The sequence below is a fragment of the Rattus norvegicus genome, chromosome 14 (genome assembly GCF_021556685.1).
Source record: "Rattus norvegicus strain SHRSP/BbbUtx chromosome 14, alternate assembly SHRSP_T2T, whole genome shotgun sequence".
Classification (NCBI taxonomy): domain Eukaryota; kingdom Metazoa; phylum Chordata; class Mammalia; order Rodentia; family Muridae; genus Rattus; species Rattus norvegicus.
Genome location: NC_141547.1, coordinates 33,687,692 through 33,709,895, shown reverse-complemented (window position 1 = coordinate 33,709,895; position 22,204 = coordinate 33,687,692). Strand labels below are relative to the sequence as shown.

Sequence of the window (22,204 nt, the reverse complement as noted above, 5' to 3'; positions counted from 1 at the left end):
GATGCTCTATTAGATAAACAAGGAGTTTTATTAGTGAAAAGGAGATGACGATGGTATGGTGTTGGCAACTACACTCTCTATCACAGGTTTTAGCATCCATGTGGCAATCAGAGAACACAGTTAGTACCTCTGATCTTGTAGCAGAAATAAGAACAACTGGCATTGGATGACGGCTTATCGTGTGTCTGGTGCTAGGCATTGCCCGTTATAGGTTCCCCAACCCTTACAACCATCCTTTGAGGTTGGGCTTGTTTTATCATTGCCCTTCATAGATAAGGCTTGGGGGAGTCAAGTCATTTGCTGAGAACCCCATGTCTAGAAAGTGGCAGAGCTGGATGTCCATAGCCTGAGCCCTGTGATTACTATACTACATGGCCGCACTGCAGTGAGACATTGACAAGACCTGAGGGGGCGTCAGCTCTCTGTATGCCCCAGTACATGGGCATGAGTACAAGAAGCCCATTTCTCCTCTTCCTACTCCCATTAGACACGAGTATTAACTCCGTACTTCATCAACTAGTCTATTAAGGTGTTCCTTACTCTTCCCACCATCCATTGCTCACAGCCTCCCAGACACTGACACTGGGCCAGAAGCTCCCCATTGGTCACTATGAGAGCTGGCACACAGATGGTGAGCAGTCTGCATTAGTTAGGTCTCTCAATACTGTGACCAAATATCTAACAGAAGCAAGCCAAAAAGGAATTTACTTCAGCTAACAGTTCTAGAAAGTTTAGCCCTGCAGGCGAGAAAGGTGTGGTGGTGGGATCCTGTCACATGACAGAGTGGTGATGGTAGCCTATCACTCAGGGGGCTGCTCTGTAGTGATAGACTGTGTCACTCACCTCTCTGCCTTTTCTGTTGCCTTCCTCAACTCTTGCTGTGCTTTTTAGGGTCTGCCTACTCAGCGTTGGTCTGCCTCATACTTTTGTCTTTTGTCCTACACAAGGCAATGTATCTTTTAGGACATGCCTATTTTAAAGACCACCAATACATTTTTATAGCTCCTTATGTACCCCAAGGCACTGCACACACTCTTATGCCCACTCTTCCACACCTATAACATGGTCACAGAACTTTTTAGTGCCAACTGCACAAACACCTTGTCCCACAGAAGGTTCTGTCTCTGACATGTACACATTTGTATTGCACACAAATAGACACGCCACAGTCCTGGCCAGTTGCCTGGGGTAGACTGGGCAGAGAACAGGTATGGCCCAGACAGCCAGAAGCAGGTACAATGCATCTTAATGTATTTTCTCCTCTGCTCTGGGTCCCTGTAGTGAGCCGCTATTGGCAGTATCCATGAAGATGGAGTCTTCCAGAAGTGAGAAGGCAACACTGGTTTTAATCACCCATTGTCCTCTTGGCCTCAGCTCCAACCAACAGGAAGAACTTCCATTAAGAATGTGCATGCTGGGTTGGGGATTTAGCTCAGTGGTAGAGCGCTTACCTAGGAAGCGCAAGGCCCTGGGTTCGGTCCCCAGCTCCGAAAAAAAAGAAAAGAAAAAAAAAAAAAGAATGTGCATGCTTCCCCATAAGGAGATGTTTATGAACATCGGCTCCCCTAGATCTAACAGGGCTTGGCACCAGTAAGACTCCATCCTCCAGTAGGAGAAGGCAGGCTAGTGTCCACTGGACCTGAGACAGCTCTCCTTCAAGTTCTACAGCACCCCTGGAGCCCTTTTGCCTGCACATCCCCAGGTTCTCATCACCTATGGAAAGGAGCCCTTCAGAGAGGAGCCAGAGCAGACACGAGGCCATCGACAAAGCATGAGTGCATGCTCCTCCCCCTATCTGATGCCAACCCGGAAAGCCTCTATGTGGCAGCCTTTCATTACCTGTTGGCTGATGGCTGACTCAGCCTTGCCCCATTTCCTTTCGATGCCTGGCAGACTATTATTTATCCCAGTACTTTTTCTACCTGCTGACTGCTGGTCTTTCTATTTGATTTCTGTCTGTGTGCCTCCTGGTGTGATTCAAAAAGGAAGCAATTGTATCCCCTCTCGATCTTGAAATGTGACAAATTGAATCAGATTCATTATTTACCCAAAGCTAGATGGGTATGACTTCATCTTTTGGATGTCAGACAGTAACTTGTGTCACCACAGAATACAGATCCTGGACCATAGAATAAACCTAGGCCTGGGCCACCAGGAACACTGCCTTCTTTGTCAGACCAGAAGCAGAAGTCTCACACCTTCTGTAGGATGCCCTGAAGGGAAGGGCTGGGATTCTGGCTCCTTTCCAAGGAACATACCAGAAATGGCAGCATTCTCCTTCACCCAGAATAAGCACTCTGAAGGAAATGCTGTTTCATAATTCCCTTCCTTTGCTTTCTACTCCAGAAATACCATTTCTCTAATGATCTGAAGATCAACCCTTGTTCCTGTCTCAAAAGCAAAAAGGTATGAGTAACAACGCCTGTGTGGGAGCTAACTATCATGTATGTTTATGAAGTTTTGGCATGACTGGGAGGAAAAAGAAAAATGGGGTTCTGTTTTGGGGGTTGGTTTTGTATAATATATAAAGCCAACTTAGAATTTTAATTTAGTGTGAATCTCACTGAGAAGGGGAAATAGAATAGACATGGTGGGTGGGGGTGGGGGGTGGGGGTGGGGGTGAATGGGGGTGGGCATGGGAACAGGAGTGATCAGGTCAGGAGAGGACAGAGGGGGAGAGTCCTGGGAGAGACAACTAGAATCACAGTGGGGTGGAGGTGAGGCATCTCTAGGATGAACTAGAAACCTAGATCGATGGCAACTCCCAGGATTCTACAATGGTGACCCGGGTTTAACGTGCCTAGGAGTGGGTGCTATGGAGCCTGAATTGGCCATCACCTGTAACCAGGCAAGACTTCCAATAAAGAGATTGGGATATCGGGGTTGGGGATTTAGCTCAGTGGTAGAGCGCTTGCCTAGCAAGCACAAGGCCCTGGGTTAGGTCCCCAGCTCTGAAAAAAAGAAAAAGAGAAAAAAAAAAAAAGAAAAAAAAGAGAGATTGGGATATCAACCCAGCCGCAAAACCTTAGACCCACAATTTGTTCTTTCTACAAGATGTGCAGAGACAGGAGCCTAGCATAGCTTTTATCAGAGAGGCTTCACCTAGCAACTGATGGAAACAGACTGAGAGACCCACAGCCAAACATCAGGGTTAGCTTGGGAAATCCTGCTGAAGAGGGGAGAAAAGAATTATAGGAACCAGAGGGGTCAAGGACACCACAAGAAAGCCTACAGAATCCACTAACCTGGGCCCATAGTGGGGCAACAGAGACTGACCCTCTAACCAGGGAGCATTCATGGGACTGACATGTTACACACATGGCCCTCTGCACATGTTACAGTTGTGTAGTTTGGTCTTCTTGTGGGACTCCTAACAGAGGGACTGGAGCTGTCTCTGACTCTTGCCTAACTTTGGGACCCTTTTCCCCTGCAGGGCTGCCTTATCTAGCCTCAAGGATAGATAGGTGAGGGGTGAGTCTAATGTTACTGCATCTTGATGTGCCAAAGTTGGTTGATATCCATGGGAGTTTTGATGAGAAAGGGAGGAGTAGAGGAGGGTGGGAGTAGGGGGTGGGGGGTGGGGGTGGGAGGACTTGGAGAAGAGGAGGGAGAGAGAAGAAACTACTGTTGGGATGCAAAGTAAATATGAATTAATTAAAACATTTTAAATTTAGTTTTTACAGAATATATATCGACATATAGCCCAGAGGGGATGCATTGATTACAGTCGGTGAACCAACATGGACACAACGCAGCCAATCAAGTTCAATAATTTGCAGTGGGGCTCACTCTTGGTGGTGAACTAAGGTTCTAAACCTAAAAATGTGTATATCATTCTATGACCATACTGCATACAGAACACCACCTATTCACCATCCCCATCCCCTCAACTTCTATCAGTCACTGATATTTTAATAGCCCCATAGTTTTGCCTTTCCCAGAATGTCATATAATTGGTATCATAATATATATAACATTTTGTTTAGTGATGCATTCATATTTCCTCCACATCTTTTCATGAGTTAATAGCTCTTTTTCCATGGTGCATAATAGTCTATCCTATACATATACTACAGTTTGCTCAACTTTTGAAAGACCCAATTGTCTCCAAGTGTTGGCAGTTGTGGGAAGGCACTCCATCCATTTGAACGTGTAGGTATTTGTATAGGTCTAAGTATAAAATCCCTTATGTATTTAAATTATATCCTCATGTTGCTGTTATTTTCCTTGAGACAGGGTCTTTCTGGGTAACCCAGGCTGGCTGTGAATTCACAGCAATCCTCTTCCCTCAGATTCTCAAGGGCTAAAATAACTGTAGTGAACCACTGTGGCCAGGTAGATGGTTGTTTTTAAAACAAACCTGACACGCCGTCTGTGACACCCGGGATTATAAACACAGCTCAGCATGGTTGGAGTGATTATATGCTCTGGGAGATTCTTCAGTGTGTTTACAGGAAAGGATACCAGGATCTTAGGAGCTTCTGTGCTTAGTTTACAGCATGGAAGAAATCAACATGTAAACCCACTGAGAGAATAGAAACTGATTCCAGGGGAGAAATTCCAGAACAGAGAGCTGGAAGCTTCAAAAAAATATTAATTTTAAGTACACTCCACTCTGTCAGCACCTGCCACCCCGATCCCTTAGCAACTTGTCCAAGCCAGTGGAGACCACACTGTCTGTCTTGAGCATCATCACCAAAGGCAGGGAAGGCTTAAGGAACCTAACTACATGAACAAGGTAATGATCCTATGATAAACGAAAGTGGACTGGACTGTCATGGCCCTCAAAGAGAAATCTCTGTCCTGAAACGTGTACTATGACCTCACGAGGAAAGCATCAGCAAATGAATACTGTCAGTGATTTGGGCATGAGAAGACCATCCTGTATCATCTGGACAGGTCCTCATCCAGTGACAAGTGTCTTTTTAAGAAATCCAAAGAGACAGTGAACAGGAGAGGGAGGAATGGTTTGACCACAGAGACAGAGACTGGAGTCTGGCATCCAGAGAGGTCAGTGGGCACCAGTCGTTAGACAAGGCAAGGATCTCCTTTTTCCCAGAGCCTCCAGGGAGAGGGGGACTTCTTGCCAACACCTTAGACTTCTGGCTTCTCGTTGTCTAAACTGTTTAGTTAGCTGTCACCTGTTTCTGTACCATAAGACAGGAACATCTGCTTCTCAGAACATTTTCCACTTAATATTGGTTGCTAATAATTGTTTATTGGAAGTTGTAACTTTGGAGGGCACCCAGGATCTGAACCCCATTCCTATGCTTAGCACAGGTATCATAAGTTTCCTTTAAGAACAACTATTCAATATAAGGAGCTCCATCCTATCACATTTTGTTGAAGACCCGGGGTGACCTTGGAAGTTCTGCTCAAGCTCTTTTCCATTATCCTTGTCTTCTCCCATCAACCCAAGAGTTCCTCGAGTGCTGAATGGGTGCAGAGTGTCAGGAAGTATAGCACCAATAGCGGCTGTATAGGTCAAACATCTGACCTTAATGGATGGAACTAGAAAATACCATCATGAGTAACACAGACCCAAAAGGACATGTATGGTATGTACTCACTTATAAGTGGATATTAGTCATAAAGTACAGGTTAACTATCCTGTAGTCAACAAACCCAAAGAAGCCAAATAACAAGGAGGGCTCAAGGGAGGATGGTTCAATCTTTCTCAGAAGGGGAAACAAAATAGATATCGAGGATCAGTGGAATGAGGGGATTGGATGGAAGAAGGGATGGGGAGGGAGAGGGAGATCATGTGTAGGGAGAGCAGGAGAGAGAGAAAGAATATCAATGAGGGGAGGGGAACAATGTCTAGGATGTGCCAGAGACCTGGGATAGAGAAAGAGAGGCCACAGAGCATCTAAGGGAGCAAATCTAACGGAGATTCCTAGCAGTGGGGAATATGGATCCTGTAGCCACACAGAACTCCCAATGGAAGGATAGGGACAGCAACCCACCCACAAAACCTTTGACCCAAAATGTGTCTCACTCGTAAGATGTGTAGGAACAAAGATAGAGCAAAGACTAAGGGGGTGGTCAACCAATGACTTACCCAAGTTGAGACCCATCCTGGGGTAAGAACCAGTCCCTGACACTATTAATGATATTCTGTTATGCTTGCTGACAGGAGTCTAGCATAGCTGTCTTCTGAGAGGCTCCACCCAGCAACCAATGGAAAGATATGCAGAGACTCACACCCAAAGGTTAGATAGAGCTCGAAGAAGAGTCTTATGGAAGAGTTGGGAGAAAGATTAAGGGACACGAAGAGGACAGGGACTCCACAGGAAGACAGAGACCACTAACTTGGACCCTTGGGAGCTCCCAGAGAATGAATCACCAACCAATGAGTGGTCACAGGCTGGACCTAAGCCTTCTGTACACACACAGTAGATGAGCAGCTTGGTCTTCATGCTGGCCTCCCAAACAACTGGATCATGGCTGTCCCTGTTGCCTGCCTGTAGATTCTGGGCCCCTAAATGGACAGCCTTGTCTGGCCTCAGTGGGAGAGGATGTGCCTAGTCCTACAGTGACTTGATAAATGTGGGTGGGGATGGGGGTGGAGAAATGTGAGTGGGGGTGAGGTGTTGACACCCAGAAGAGGGCTTACCTTTCTCTTTTGAGAAAGGGAAGGGAGATTGGGGAAGGACTTGCATAAAGGATACTAAGAAGAGAGGAAGGGCTAATAGTGGGTTGTAAAAGGGAATAAATAAATAAATTTAATTAAAAAAATCATCTGCCCTTAAAGACCTTAAATGCACTAATGAATCAAGGAGATGCTAATCATGCTTCTAGAGAGATAGATTCCTAACCAATTCCCTTCCTTCCAGTTTCTCTCTCTCTAGCCTGTCCTACAAATAGACTTTTCTAACATGTAAGTGTAATGATCATTACATATTTAATGGAACACCAAAGAGGCTCTATAGCAGTGTTCCTTAACCTGTGGATTGAGACCCCTTCGTGAGGTCAAATGACTGCATATCAGATATCCTATATATCAGATATTAACATTTCAATTCATAACAGCAGCAAAATTACAGTTAGGAAATAACAACAAAAATAAGTTTATGATTATGGGGTCACCACGAAATGAGGAATTGTATTAAAGGATTGTAGCATTAGAAAGATTGAAAATCACTATTCCAAACCTCCCTGTGGGCTCATATATCATTGGCATTCTCAACCCCATTTCTCATCTCACACACACACACACACACACACACACACACACACACACACACACACACACACACGCTTGCATATAGCCCTGTGCCAAAGTCACCCTCCAGTTCTTCAAAGACATTATGTTCTAAAACAGACACAAAAATAGGCTTCAACTGATTCAAACTAGGATGTTCAATAGCACAATACGCTGCCTCTTTCCCCAACTGCCCACTTCTCCCTACGATGTACAACTAACATGTTGTGGCATAAATGGTGGTTTGTATCTACCGTGCTATCTCATTATCTGGTCCTCATATGCCCAGTTCCTGTCTAGCTCTCTTAAGTGTTGCGGGCTGGGAGTAATACACATCGCTCTTTTGATGGCTTCCAAAGTGCCCCATGGATATTTCCCCATGCCCCGTTTCTCCTTCTCACCATCTGATAGCCAGATGTGGAAGATCTCACTTTCCCAGAGGACCGTGGAGCCATGAGTCTAATCCCAAATCCCAGAATCACCATCTGGTAAACCACGAATCCAACACTAAATTGTAAGTGAGAAGAAAAGGCTTAACCTGTAGGTCTGGAAAGGGCTGCTTGTTACAGCATTAGCCTGTCCTGGCTAACACACTTATCCTTATATTGTAGCTGAGTGGCATATTTTTGTGAGTTTTTATAATTAGTACTATCAAAAATTTAATCTTTTCATTTTTAACTTCATTTTTCAAGGGAAAATAAAACCTCAGAGAAGAGTTTATTGGTACTGATATTTTATGGGTCTTGTATTATTTCCTAATTGCTTTTTGAAAAGAATTAGATATGCCTATAATGGTAGAATCAAAGATTCGGGATGATCACATTACAACATCCCCCAGCTTGCTTTTCTCTTTTGTATGTGGTGGGGCCTGGGGCTGCGGCTGGAGTCAACTCACATACAGAGGTCATAGGACATCCTTGGGAATGGGTCCTTGGGTCCCACCGTGTGTGACAGGATCTCTCTTACTCACTATGAATATGCCAAGCTAGCTGGGCTGGTAACCTCCTGCAGTCCTTTTGTGGTATGCCCCATCTCCCAGGAGAAGCTGTGAGGCCAGGAGGAAGATCAGGTGACCAGACCCAGGAGTGGTTTCTCATGTCAGGAAATAGCTATTTAAGATTATTTTCTCTATTGTCTTTTGTAAGTAGGACCCGTCCATCCAAATTTTTCCTAGAGAGCTCTTGACATCAATGTGCAGAAGTCTAGCACCAGTATTTCATGGAAGGAATCATTCTCCATAGACACAGTTTAGTCCTGAAAGCCACAAAAATGAAGCCCTTGAGCATAGGATCTCTGTTCTATCACCATGTCCCCAGAGCCTAGTCCCAAGTCTGGAGATGCTTGTTATAGCACTTAGGATATCCTGACTGATCTACTCCTTTGAATCTTTGTGAAGATGTCTGATTTTCCCAGGAATAAATGAAGTCATCCCCAACCAGGCAGTTTTCCATTTCGCATTTGTCATTCCCAGAGACAAGAAAATGCTGTGACCTAAACTGCATTGGTTGAGGACACTTCTTGCTGGCATCATCCTTGGGCTGCCATGCTTAGGCAGATGTGTCCCACTGGCTGTCTAAGGAGGCAAGCACGGCCGACCCCGAGTCATCCGAGGCTATGGCAGGAGCAGGAGTGGGATTTCCCGTAGGACCCATTTAACCAAATGGTTTTGAATGGAGATGAATGCTGAGTGGGGATATTGTGAACAGTCCATCTGGTTTAAATTCATACACTGAAAGAAAGGATAAATGCCACCCTTCAAAGTCGTCATCATCTTCTCTTCCACCCCTAAATAATATAGATCCCAACTCCACATTCCTTTTGTTCTCTTTAAGAGTGTTCAGACCAGGAGGGCTCATTATACACCAGGACAAAGACAGTTTTTACATGGAACCTGGATGGCTACTTCTGTGAGTCAGTCCGTATTGCTGTCTTAAATGTTGGGAATGTTTGCATAGTTAACATGTACTGGAAATGAAACCTCAGACAGTAACAGTAATATGAACACAGCCAGCACTTAGGGTCCATTTGGTGTCTACATATGGGACAAGGATTTGAAAATCTCAATGCTCTATCACAGCAGCAAGTGAGGAATGCTTCTTGGATTTAAAAAGTAATTCAACTGTGTTTTTAAAAGAAAACAAAATAGCACAGGGGTGTAACAGGCAACCAGGAGCTTGTTTGTGACTTGATCCATGTGAAGAGACGCTAGTCGTTGTTGGTGGCTTTCCCCTTAGGGACTCATGTCTGGCTCTTTTGAAAAGAGCCAAGAGGAAGTCAACTGGCATCCCTACTACTTTGCACGGGCAGAGATCCATCTCTTGGCCTCGTAGCCTCAGTCAACAACTGAAGTTACCATATTAGTTTTAATAAAGGAGAAATGCCCAGGGTAGTCAATGTCCTTTCTACTTCTGTTTCCAGTACTTTCTACGATGCCCATCATGTGGTAGGTCACTAAGAATATGTCTTTAGTTTCTGGTCGGACGTGAGATTCATCATGCCCCGAAGGGTCATATTCATGTGCTGATTTGCATTTTTCAAACTCAAAAGAATTCTGTTTATCCTCCAGGCTCAGGCTCCTCTGCAGGACTTTGAGCTGTTAAGAAACCCTGGAATTCCTGCACATACTGGTTGATGTGTTCCGATATATTTTAAGAAAATATCCAGCCACCAGCTGTGCCGAGTGAGTGACATCTAAAAGGGGCATTTGGATGGGATGCAATAAACAGCTTTAGGGAAGGGACGGGGTTATCTTGAATTTATGTCTTGCAAATATTTATTCAAGGTGCTAAAAAGTAGCATCTCTCCCTCTTAAAACTATTGGCCAGAGTAGGTCTAGGACATTACTCTGTGAGTAAATAGTGCTACGCCATTCTAAACAGCTTTATTAGGTCTGTCACCAACAGCCAAATATTTATGTAAGCTCTGTGGGTTGGAAAGGTAGTTTTAAAAGGCTGTTTTAACCACAGCTCTGTAAATGTTTAAGGTAACATCCTGTCTCTTTGAAACCGTCCCACCTAGCCATACTGTCGTATTTATAATAAAAAGGGCAGCATGCTCAAAGTGATGCATGACTTCCTGTCACCCATCCTCAGACTTCTATGTTTTCATCATAGCCAGGAAGAAACAAGAGATAATGTCAGCGAGCGCCCTATTGATACCTGCGCAGAAGTCACTGGAGTTAATCGTGGGTGCTGGAACGGGGAAGAAATACAACTTTTGCAGCAGCGGGTAGAAGTCAGAAGAAGTAGTATTCAAGAACGCGATTGGACCTTGCTTAGAACACACAAACGGAGCTAATGGCTGTAGCTATTTTTTTAATTGATTCATTTTTCTAGAGGAGTGCCTCAGGAGTAGTGGAGCTGTGGGGCCCCAGGCCTGGAATGGTTGTTAGAATAAACGCTGTGTCTTGCTGAGCAAATCCTTAGCTTTGCAAAGCTCTGATCAGTCCCACCTGCTTGTGGTCGAGCTGGTCTCAATATCAGATGATGAAATACTGGCCAGGGCTCTTACGGTTGTAGGTAAAAGAAACCAAACTCCTGTGAGCTTAAACATTGTGAGCATCTGCTTCTCTGGTGGAGAGAGCCAGACCATCCATCTTCAGGCCCAGCTGGACTCCTGTGTTGAACATTCTTGCCAAAACCCTTTGTTGTCCTTTCCTGTCCTTTATTTTTAGGCAGCTTTAGCTACTGTGATGGACGCAATGAGCACCCACATCCCCAGGCTTCTATAAAACCAGCTGAACACACCGCAGACAGACAGAGGCTTGGTCTCTTCTCAGCAACCGTGTGATTTATGGAATTTAACCCAGAACCGGAGATAATGATTGGTGGTTGATGTCAGCTAGAATTTACCTCATCAATTAAGAGGAAAGATGTGGTTATCTGGGAGGAGGAACTTCAAGTGAAGTATTTAAAAAAAAATAAAGCCTTTGTCTAATGAGTAGTGGGAAATGATCAATGTCTTGTAGAGTTAAGCAAGACAAATGTTCAGTTTCTAAACATGACATTAAGGTCTACGTGTTTAGTTATTTTCTAGAGACCAGAGACAATCTGCAAAACTCAGGGGCATCACCAAGACCTTGACTAATGTAGAAATGGAGATGGTGTGGGGAGGTTAGTGAGGGTGGGGTCGGAAAAGCCATTCATTTGTACACAGGTTTACAAATGCATCTCTAAGAACCAAATCTGCTAGCATCATTGATTATTAGCCTAGCAATTGTTAAGGACCAGGAGAGTTTCCTACCTCAGACCCCTCTCTTCTGAGTTGCTGTACAATACTGAGTTCCTGGACCCTGGATCTCCCTGTCATTCTACCTGGGAATTGATACCTGCATTTTAATATGCTCCCTAGGAGATACTTTATGACCTGGCTTCCACTATAAAATTCTTGGGTTTTATAGTGGACATGAGATATACTTCTATACAATTCCATTGATATTTGCTTGGTGCTTGGTAGATGTTAAATAAGTAAGAGACAACGAACCCTGTTGTGATTTGAATCCCAAATGTTCCTCACAGGCTCGTGTTCTGAGCTCTCAGTCCTCAGCTCGTGGTATTATTTTGAAAGCTGTGGAATCTAGGAAGTGGCACATAGCTATTGGAAACAAGCTACTAGGGGATGAGCCTTTGAAGGAACCTGTCCCTGGTTCCTCTCTCACTTCCTGTTCCTGGTCTGTACAACATGAAGAGGCTGCTATTCTGGCATTAATACTGCCAGGCCTTCCCTGCAGTGAGTGGGGAACTGACATGAAATGTTAAGCCAGCATAAGTTCTCTGTTGAGTTGTTTCTGTCAGGAATTTTGTCCAGTGATAAGATTAACTGCCACAGTTCTGAGAATGACTAGACTGTAGCTGAGGCCCTGGAGCACAGAGGTAGAGTGGTGGACTTAGTTACTACCTTCAGCTCTTCACCCCTACATCTACCTTCTTGACTTAGTATTGGCAGAGAGGATGCATCTCTTAGAGTTTAGCCCTGTGAGTTGCTTTAGGCAATGCACTGTGGACAGACACAGTAGTATCCAACCTCAGTGTAGACCTCACAATGCCTCTGCCTCTCCATTTGTCCACAGCCTTGACATAAGCTTGCTCTGCATTGATGCAACACTCCACTCCAGACCCGAAGTGAACACATGGGGTGCAAGAGTCCCCAAGTATAATGGAGCCAGGTAGACCCACAACTTGAAGCAAAGCTCCTCTCATAAGCCAACCCCACGGTCATTAACAGATTCATAAGAAAAGTGCTTGTCCAGGCAGTGTTGGCAAACTCCTTTAATCCCAGCACTTGGGACGCAGAGGCAGGCAGATCTCTGAGTTGAAGGCCAGCCTGGTCTACAGAGTGAGTTCCAGGATAATCAGGGCTGTGGGGCTACACAGAGAAACCCTGTCTCAAAACACTGAGATAAAATGTCTTCTGTGCATGTGTGTGTGTGTGTGTGTGTGTGTGAGAGAGAGAGAGAGAGAGAGAGAGAGAGAGAAAGAGAGAGAGAGACAGAGACAGAGACAGAGAGACAGAGAGAGACAGAGACAGAGAGGACAGAGAGAGACAGAGAGAGAAGAAAGAAAGAAAGAGAGAGAGAGAGAGAAAGAAAGAAAGAAAGAAAGAAAGAAAGAAAGAAAGAAAATGAATCAAGAAGACCAGTCCAGAAAATGACCACAGTTTTTCACTACCATCTTCCTCAGGCACTGTGGTACTGTGGAGAGGTCAACTAATGGTCAACCTCGAGAAGAAGGACCTGCTACTTTCAGCCCAGGAACTCTAGGTTCCTGGACCAGTGACCAGGTGGCTACAGGACAGACTGAGAACCATTCTTCAGCCCTCAGCATCCTACCAGCTGGCCCTTCTTCACCATGATTCATAAACCATTTCTGAGAGCACCCCCTCCATCCCCGCCCCCACACGGAGTGCTTTAGACACAGCCCAGACCTGGCTGTAGTTTGAGTGAGCACAGCTGTACTGAGAAGGTTGCACAAGAGGCTCACAGTGGGTTTTCCGCAGTCACGAGATCTTGCCCTGGGCTCGGGACAGCAAGCAAATGCCTGTACAAGTTCACCAAGGTGAGAGATTCGCCCTGAAGCCTCAAATGCCCCAGCGGGCTCCCACCAAGCTGCAGTTGCACGTCATACAAAGACATATGGAAAATAGGCCTTGCTTGGAGCTGCAAGGGTGGGGTGCACTCTCCTGCTGGGATGAAGGGCCACTGCTGGAAGAAGTGTTGGACAAGGCTGCCCAGCTCTTCCCTGAAGGCCGAGAGCAGCCCTCGTTGCCTGTAGAATTATAGCCTCTGAAACCAATGCCAACTTATAATGACCCGTCTTTTTGTCATCTGCCTGATGTGGTGACCTGTGCCTCTAATCTCTCTGGCGATCAAGGACAGCCTGGGTTATTTAGTGAAACCTTAACTCAAACTACAAAGAGAAGGAAAAAGAATTCAGGTCCGTACTTAAGATCAAGAGAAGGGTCTGTTGCTTCCTATTTTTCTCTTGAAGCAACTAAGGCGATGTGGTATAGATCAGTATCAGCAAAACCTATTAGACATGAGCTTCTTGAATGCCTTCGCCTCATTTTGGAACCGTATCTACTGATTTCACTTACAGTGGTGTGCTCCAAGGAGAGTGACCACTAGATCCATATGCTTGGTTTTCACTGGCCAATTTTCTGGAGAACCTCCTTCCTTGTTTTCCAACTTAATGTTCCCGACACCAGCAGGGACCAGGGGTCCCCGTTTCCCACACCCTCCCTATACCTGGTCTTTCCAGCCAGTTGATGTTCTGTCTGTTTGTTGTGCTGCTGGGAATCCAAGCCAGGAGCTTTTCTGTGCCGAGCTGTCCTCGATGAGCTATGCACTCACTCTCCAGTGTCTCCCACAGGCCCCAGCCTAACTGGTGTGCAGTGATGGCTGTCTGTGCTGTAGATTTGAATTCCCCAGACAGCCTTGGATGTCAGCTGCTTCCCATGCACATACACATTGCCCTTCTATGCCTTCTTTGGCAATATGTCCGATCAGGTTCTTTGCCCATTTTTAACACTGGGTTACTTGGTGCTTTACTATCAAGGTGTGTGTGTCCCTCCTATACCCAGATAAATAGTCTGCGGAGAGCTTTCCCATGCTGTTAACTGTTCATGCTCAGCAGCTCCTGGCTTGATGGAGCCTTGCTTGCCTACTTGGCTTTATTGCTTGAGAGTGTGCTCTGATGCCCAAAACATTACTTCCTAGATTGATAAGAGGTCTTGGAGTTTTATAATTCCAGGTCTTACCCTTGGCTCTTAAACCCATTCTGAGATGATGCTGGATATGGTATGATGTAATAATCCAATTTTATTGTTTCCCATTTAAGTACCCAGTTTCCCCAACACCATTTTAAAAAGAATACCCCCCTATTATTTTCTTGGTGCCCTCATCAAAAAATGACTTGGTTTCCAGGGTTCCCGTTCAACTCCAAGTGTGCTTGCTTTTTGAGCGACTTCTGTGAGACTAGTTGCCTTTGACTTCTTGTAAAGATGATCTGTGAGTGGGAATTGAGAAAAAATAAAAACAATGAAAAATGAAAAAAAATAAAATGCCAAGAGGAAAGATAGACCAAGGCAACACTCCATCTCGCTGCGCTTTGGCGACGCCATGAGTTTATTGGGCTCAGTGGCACAGCATTGTGAGGGGTTACTTACAGGTTCCTGGGTGACCCCAAAGTAGCCACACCACCAAAAGGTCTCACCCAAGCATGGATATCTACTTTTCTAAAAACCACATGGACAGAACACCCCCTTCCAGCAAACTGTCCCCACTCTACAGTGTACCACCTCCGAGGAGCACAAGAACACATGTAGCTTAGGCAGGATGGCCTACAGAGTATTACCCTGTGTAATTCTCCAAGGGGTGGCTGGAACCTCAGGTGAGGGTCTAATGACCTACCCCACCCACTTCTCCTAGAAAAATAAATATCAAAGGCCTGATGCCAGCCTCTCTTTTGATCAGTCACAGCCGTTTGGATGGAGACGTGCTGGCCTCCATGCTCAGAGGCAGCATTCTACAACACCAGCTACTTTGCTCTCTCAAACCAAAACAGTCCCCTTGCCATCCGTTAAGGCTGTGACAGGAAAAAAAAATTGTTATGTGTCTATTGACTAGTTATCACTTTTTTTTTTTTGAACACTGGAAGAAAATACAACTCAAATTAAGGCTAATTGCACCGGCTTTCCGCCGGCTTTCAACCTGTGTGTTAATTTAACAGGACCCAATCACAAGATAAATACACACTCTCTTACCCACAGAGATGGTGAAAAGTAAGTCAGGACCTCCCTTGAGCAACCCCACGGTCATCGTTGAAGCTTAAAGTGGTAAAGCTAACACCGGTGGCGAACTTCCAAGAGGAGTGGAGCTAGTTGTAAGGAAGTTAACTTCCAAGAATCTAGAGTAGGAAATACTCTGAAGATAGGTTAAACTGTCAAGCCAAGTGGTTCCCTAGGCTGGAGAGACTCAGCCTCCCAGATTGTCAGGTACCAGGATGGGTGACCTTCCAGCAATTCCACTCAGGAGAAATGCTAGGAGATGTGTTTCCTCCGAGCGGATTGCTGCCACTCTCCCACTGTGGGTCCCTAAAATAAAGCCGCTGAGCCTTTACAGGACCCGACTGGGACAGTGTGTGCATGAAGTAACAGGTTCAGTAGGTATCACACACCTATGGCCCTCCAGCAACCACACTGATCATCCTAATCCAGCCACGTCAGACCCAGGACCACAATTTGGTAAGATGCCATCCAAAGCAGGAAACCAGTGAAAGGTGGAGCCATCGCTCTCCTGTATCCTCAGCTCCCACCTGTTGGGATGTCTCTGTGTGTCAGGCTCCATTCTGAGCACACAGGTCACAAACCTACTGCTCTGTAGAGGAACAGTAACAAATCGTGGTTAACTAAGCCTTGCTTGCTCCAGGCTATTTTGCAAGAAACCGATTAGTTCCAGAATTCCTATTTAGTTAGCAAGGCTCCGAAACCAGGGCCCTTAACTAGAGCTCTTCTTCCTCTCAAACACAGCCTGGGAAAAGGTGAGCACACAGTGTCTTCTCCACCCCTGCAGCCAACAGAAAGCAGGATCTGGGAAAGGGCACAGGTCTTAGGAGGTTTAGTTCTTGGCTGTTGAAGAACCCTGCTAGGAAGGTCACTGTCCCCGGTGACAGGATGGCTTTCTGAGATCACAGCAAAATGGAGGACTCCCTTTCTTGCAGGGCTTCCCTGTCTCTGCCTGGTTTTGTCTGGAGAGTGTCCCTTGAGCAAGGTCTTAACTGAAAAAATGACCTTGTGCAAAAAATCTCTGAAAATGCTGCATAATTCGGCACATGAGACTCACTCTGGCTTCCTGCCCACACAATGATTCCATACTATATCATGACCATCAGTCCTTCCCGCCGCCATGATAGATGCTTTGTTATGGTCAATTAACCCTTTCCACCCGTTCCCCTAAAAGCCCTTGTATACCCCATCTGTGGAACGATAAAGTGGACCTGTCTCACTGCAGAGGTCTCCAGAAGTTCTTTCGTTATCCTCACAGGTTTCCGAATCCTGCTCTCTGCTTCTGCTCCCTTTGTCCACACAGGCTGGTGGCCAACAGCCTCTGAGGAGAAAACAGGGCCACATTTGGCCACAACCCAGAGAAGGTGTTAGTATCAAGAGATGAAATAACCAACATTTGTAGGAGAGAAAAACGTTTACAAGTTTATTCAAGAAATAAATAGATACTGAATCAATAGGCTTCGATTAAATGTATGTTCAGCTTGCTGGGAATCTGGTGAGCCATAACTCAGAAGCCCCAGTGCTTCCGTGGGCCCTGTCTTCTGGATTCTGCTTGGACCACCCCCAACCTAGGCCACAGTTGTGTGAAAGTGAGGTTCTCACCCACAGGACTCCCAGGGACTGGCTCAGTGCCTGCTTGTTCCAAAGTGCTAGCAGGTCTCAACGGTACCTGGGAGGCCTCTGAATGTATACCTGCCCTGCTCCATGATCCCATGCAACTGACAACAAGGCTGCTGACCGATATCCTAAAGGACTCCCCAACTGACAAAAGAAACACTTTAGGGCCATGGCCTTGGTGAGGAGTTTGGAGGGCAATAAGGACTTCTGCAGAAAGAAATTAGCAGGGAGTCAGAGGCCCAGGCTGGGAGGCAGGATTGGTGGCACATCTCAGCCAGGTCCCCTTGCATGAAGTGAAACAGTCAAGGAAGACTCCCTTGCAGTGACCTTAAACTGACCCACTGACAGAACCTCTTTCCTGGAATCCTGGGAGACGGATGTTCCCTCCTGCTGTGTCTAGGTCACAGCACGTTGTGTAAACTAGCATCTGCTGGAGCGAGGCCACCGTCTCCGGGCTTGAAACAGCAGGCAATGGTCCAAATGTTGGTTCTGAGGTAAAGAATGCGGGTGGTGGGTCATTTCCAATGGGATGCGGCACAAGAGGGCCTCCAGGAGGCCAGAGGTGACTCTAAGAAGCATTCATGCACTACCAACTCTGGCAGGGCCAGCCATAGCTACCTAGATGAGGCCCTGAGTCAGTGGGACCTCAGATGGGAAGTCGTCAGGGCTGAAGGCTCCCAGGAACCCAGCAGCTTTGGGCACAGAGCCTATCGAGACCCCGAGGCTTAACTGCCGCAGCATGGTCTGTATTCTCTACCTCCCTCCACCTCCACCATGACATCCCATCCTGACCATGGGGGTTGTTGGGGGAATGGCCTACAAATAGGGAGGAGACAGTGAGGAGGAGAGAAGAAGTGACTGTATTCTCTCCTGCTGGGGCCGTTTGTCTGAGAGGAAAGGGAGATTAGGGTCTCACTGGATGATAGCTCACAGTTTTAACATGGTAGGTAACACACTGGACTTGGGATGTGTGAGACTGACAGGGTTAATCTTTGCCATGTGTCAGAACTTCACCTAATAGACATCAAAGAATAATTCAAATCCTCCAATATGTCTGACAGGAAACGATGAGAAAGGAAAGGGTGGCTTTCTCATTAGAAACATCTCCGATGTTTAATACATTCACTTTCTGTTTCCTTTTGTCTTTCTGTCTCCATTTCTATCTGTACCTCTCTTTCCATGTTTCTCTCTGACTCTCTGTGTGTCTTTGTCTCTCTCTGCATCTATCTCTCTGTGTATGTCTCTCTGTATCTCTGTGTGTCTCTCTGTGCCTGTTTCTTCCTGCCAGTCTCTCTCTCTGTCTCTCTGTCTCTCTCTCTGTCTCTCTGTCTCTCTCTGTCTCTCTGTCTCTCTGTCTCTCTGTCTCTCTGTCTCTCTGTCTCTCTCTCTCTCTCTCTCTCTCTCTCTCTCTCTCTCACACACACACACACACACACACCCCTCCTCATGTAGTTCAGAAGTATGAAGAAGTTCAAGGTGCAGGCTGGTGCTACATGGATCAAAGACAATGTGGCATTCCCATAGCTGAAGGAGTCGGAATGAGAAAAATACCAGGTTACTTCCTAGGTTCTTTGGAGAGAAATCATGACCAAATGTCAAGGGTTTATCTTTTAAAAGATAAATATTTAAATGCAACATATTTGAGTTGAAATTGTAGCTTAGTAGTGAAGACCTCGCCTGGCATGCGTGAAAGCCTGGCACTGCCAAAGCAGAGCAGGGAGCCTATACAGGACAAGAACACAGAAGACAGGACAGCGCTGTTTGTAGGTTTCCAGACAAACAAGCCACTGCGGAGAATGCAGGGTGACATGTCCACTCTGTGTGAGGGCATACATTATTCTGCTTCCTTCGGTTAGCATTTTCTGGATTCTCCATAATGGCCTTAGAACAGTAGGGATTACAGGTGATATTTTAAAATGATGTGCATTTCTACTGCTGGGCTGAAATTTCTTCCATTCTTGACTCGTAAACTACAACTTGACCACCTTCTCCCAAACAGCCTGGGCATCACAGAAAACACGTTCTGTATAACTGCTGGCGCCCTTTTATTTTTTTAATAGTGTCTCTTTTCTCACAGAGTCTGTTCTGTATTTTAAGAAAGTGTGGAATCGCAGTTGACAGTTAACGAAGCTGAATCGAGGCTCTTGTCTGGAGACAGCGTCCTCTACTGGGTGGCGGACTGTCCTTCTCTCTGTTAGCAATCACTTTGAGGATTTTAATGGCTAGCTCTGAAAATACTTTGTACAACTTAATTAATATTAAGCATTCTAAGATTGGTCATACAGCTCCAGAAAAAGAAAAAACCTTAAAATAGTTGACTAACAGCGCCTCCAACTCACCAAGACGCCAAACAGTGATGACGGTTTAAGTCCTGCAGAGAGACTTCAGCTGCAGAGCCTTAAGCAAGATGGGAGCTGGTTTCTCTCAAGTAAAAAGTCCAAGTGTGGGCTGGAGAAATGGCTCTGTGGTTAAGAACATCTTTGTTGCTCTTGCAGAAGACCTGGCTTCCGGTTCCCAACACCCACACGGCAGCCTACAGCTGTCTGTAATTCCAGTCCCAATCTGTAATTCGGACGCCCCCTCTGGCCTCCACAGACACCAGGCACACATGCGGTGCACACACAGACATGTAGTACACAGAAATGATAAGGTAAACACACATGCACACAAAATTTAAGTCCCGGGTAATGGGCAGATGGCATCAATCTACCAGCCCATCCAGTCTTGAGACTTGGCTTCTCTATCCTTCTCGCTTCTGAGCACAAGAATATTGTTGCTTGCCTCTGCCACCATTGCCCAGTGGCCAGTAGATGACCCAGATGTTGTGGGTGCCACTTGATTTTACACTCCATTGGTCAAGTATGGACACGAGGCTGAATCCAGCTACACATAAGACTGGGAAAGATGGTCTCTCACAAATAACCCATGTGCCAGGCTGAAAGACAGGGGTCTTACTTCTACGTGAGAAATGGGAGGCTGGGTGTAGAGCATGAATGGATAGGCTCGTCAAGAATCGCCCCTGTGCCTTGGTCATGACTGGGATGGAACTGCAACTATGTTAAACATTTACTCCTGCCTACTAGTGTTCTAGCTCATCCAGAGGTAATCTTCCGAGAAAAGGGACTTGGTTAAAGGAAAAATAATCCCAACATATCAGTAAACAAACAACACTGAAGCGTAAGACCATTCTTCACGTGTTTCTTTCCTTGTGTGAAATTGCAGCAAAGTCTTTCTCTTTTCCTGAGAGGAAGCCAATCGAATTCAGAAGTTTGGGGCAGCCCAGGATGACAAGGCACTGATGAGCCCGTTGTGACACAAGGCTGCCGTAACTCTCACGAGGGTCTCCAAAACAAACCGTTTTGGCAAGGAAAGTAATGCCAGGACTGCGTGTGATTGTCACGAGGGCTTTGCTGTGTGTCATTCTCTCCTCATTCTCATACTTCACATTTAGTCCTGCCCAAAATAAATGTTCTACAGTTGCCCTCTACCAACAGAGCTCTGGGAGGGGAGGCAGAAACCAAGGGTGACACTGGCTGCATCGCTGACGAAATCACACATACACACACACACACACACACACACACACACACACACACACTCACTCACTCACACACAGGGTTGCGGCTCCTGGCTCCTTAAGAAGTCCACAAATCTGTAATAGTCACCTGCTATGCTGCCTCAGTGCTAAGTCTATATGGTTTCTTCTGTAACTTACCTTCTTCCTTTCTTTCATTGTTTTTTTTTTCTTCTTTCTCTTTTTCTTTCTTTCCCTTAAGGTTATATATACATGAATGCAAGTCACCACAAAGGCATTGGAAGTCCTGGAGCTGGGCTTACAGGCAGTTGTGAGCCACCTGACCTGAGTGTTAGGGACTGAACTTGGGGCCTCTGGAAGAGCATTACCTACTCTAAGTCACTAAGCCATTTGTCTCACCCGTGTTTTGAGACCCAGTCTTACTATGAAGCCCTGGCTGACTTTGAACTCATAGAGATCTGCCTGCCTTTGCTTCCCAGGGGCTGGGATTAAAGGTATATGCCCAGCATTTGTGTGTGTGTGTGTGTGTGTGTGTGTGTGTGTGTGTGTATGTAGTATATAGGCTAAGGGTCAGCATTAGGAACTTTTCCTCAGATATCAACCATTTGCTTCAATAAGAAATCTCTCATTGGTCTAGAACTCACCAATTGAGCTAGGCTGACGAACAGCAAGCCCCAAGAATATTCTTGTTTCTGCCTCCCCAACACTGTGATTTCAAGCTTGTGTCACCAATCTTGGCTTTTATTTGAGGACTCTGGGGCTTGAACTTAGAACCTCATGCTTACATAGTAAGTAAGTAGGTAGGTAGGTAGGTAGGTAGGCAGGCAAAAGGCAGGCAGGAGACAGGCAAGCAGGCAAGAGACAGGCAGGCAGGCAAGCAGGCAGGAGGCAGGCAGGAGACAGGCAGGCAGGCAGGCAGGAGACAGGCAGGAGACAGGCAGGCAGGCAGGCAGGAGATAGGCAGGCAGGAGGCAGGAGGCAGGAGGCAGGAGGCAGGAGGCAGGAGGCAGGAGGCAGGAGGCAGGAGGCAGGAGGCAGGAGGCAGGAGGCAGGAGGCAGGAGGCAGGAGGCAGGAGGCAGGAGGCAGGCAGGCAGGCAGGAGGCAGGCAGGCTGGCTGGCAGATGTTTTACATAATAAACCCTTTATACATTTAGTTATCTTCCCAGCCCCTGAGTCTCATCTTCTTTGACTTCACTAAGCTCCAGGTGTCTGTATTTCCTACTCTATAGCCCATGAACGTAGTGTGCACAAGGTAAGCACGGGGGCTATCAGTGTTTGTGGCAGAAACTGCTCATTTTTCCCTGGGATTCCCCTGGAATAAAATCTCTGACTTTCAGTTGAGCACAACCTTGCCCCTTCCCCCCTTCTTAGGAGCTATGGACAGTCATGTAGCTAAGTTCTGGTCAGTAGCTTGTGAATGGTGACATTATATACAGCTTCCAATTTTCCTCTGGATAAATATCAGCTATGCTTTTTCCATTCCCAATCCTTTCTGCTGCTGGCTGGGGAGCAGGAGTGGTGGCGGTGAGTCATTTGGACCATGGGAAGTAGGGTGACACCCAAAGAT

The 22,204-nt window shown here is 46.1% G+C and overlaps 2 long non-coding RNA genes across 2 annotated transcripts; one reads left to right on the top strand and one right to left on the bottom strand.

Annotated features, from left to right (window-relative positions):
- Window positions 1-2,174: 2,174 nt before the first annotated feature.
- LOC148001308 (uncharacterized) lies at window positions 2,175-11,142 on the top strand. Its single transcript, XR_015636988.1, has 3 exons — window positions 2,175-2,406; window positions 9,771-9,884; window positions 10,318-11,142. It is a non-coding gene; the product is annotated as an uncharacterized LOC148001308 (long non-coding RNA).
- Window positions 11,143-14,501: 3,359 nt separating this feature from the next.
- On the bottom strand, window positions 14,502-17,590 carry LOC148001307 (uncharacterized). Its single transcript, XR_015636986.1, has 2 exons — window positions 15,464-17,590; window positions 14,502-14,706 (listed from the first exon to the last, which is right to left on the bottom strand). It is a non-coding gene; the product is annotated as an uncharacterized LOC148001307 (long non-coding RNA).
- Window positions 17,591-22,204: the final 4,614 nt, after the last annotated feature.